Below are 1,148 nucleotides of genomic sequence, written 5' to 3'. Positions count from 1 at the left end.
ACACGCGACGCTCGGGTGAGACCCAAGCGCTATGCCCACTCAACCACTGACCGGTCGTTTATTTAAATAACCTAAACTAAGAACCTGAGTAACTATTTTGTGTGTGTATTACCTTGCACGTCATCTGCCCCGACGCGACGCGAGTAGTTGTTTCTTGTAGTAATAATTTTTTTAAAAATTTATTTTACAATTAAGGTGATTTTCTCAACTACAAGGCTCATGCCCGTATTATGGTAGTCGTAGGTACATGATTTATGTAAGAATAACAACAATAAAACGTAACCGAAAAGGAAATTGTAAAACAAAAATTTAAAACTAAAATTATTATTTATTAAAAATTAAAATTATGGCTTTTCGACACAGCAGTTGAAACTTTTTTTTATTTAATTTGTATCAATTTATGTTTCTCATAAAATATTCACCATATATTACATATATTACAATAAACACTTATAACTTCACTATACACTATTATAAACACTTTTTATACAAAACGCTTATACAAAATGTAATCTTGTTTTTATTTTATATGCCCACAATTTGTTTATTTCTAGGTACAATAAAATAATAACTTAAATATATTACCCACGCACAGGCTGCGCCTTAGTGGGTTCCCATTATTCTTATTGATTTATATAATATTGTATGTAATTAATGTAAAAATTGGGAAAAATAAAGGAATTAAAAAAAAAAAAAAAACAACCATATTATAAATAAAAATAAAGATAAAACTGTTTGGTAAAAAAGGAAATAGAAATAAAAATATTAAAATATATGTAAAATTATACCAAACTATTTTATGTCATTTTTTTTACCGGTAAATCTTGATACGTAGGTACTTATCTAGAAATGCACCTATTTACGTTCACATTGTCAAATTTGAATTTGTTGAAAGAAGTTGAAACAAAATGTGAAAATTTTATCTTCTTTTGGTGTGCGATTGTTTTGTAAATATTCTTTCCTGTAAAACAAAAAAAAAACAAATAATACTGTGAAATAATCTTTTTACTTCGTTCCAACTGCTTGAATATTCATTGAACGTGAGAAAGACAGTCTCCCATACTGCCCGTAGAGCTGTCACTATGTGAGTTTTCCAGGAGCTTTTCAATGTCTGCGTATTGGCCATTTCCCACCGCGCAGCCGTCCTA

The sequence above is a fragment of the Hesperophylax consimilis genome, chromosome 29 (genome assembly GCF_061612785.1).
Source record: "Hesperophylax consimilis isolate HC1 chromosome 29, BYU_Hcon_1.0, whole genome shotgun sequence".
Lineage (NCBI taxonomy): Eukaryota > Metazoa > Arthropoda > Insecta > Trichoptera > Limnephilidae > Hesperophylax > Hesperophylax consimilis.
This window is presented reverse-complemented; position numbering follows the sequence as displayed.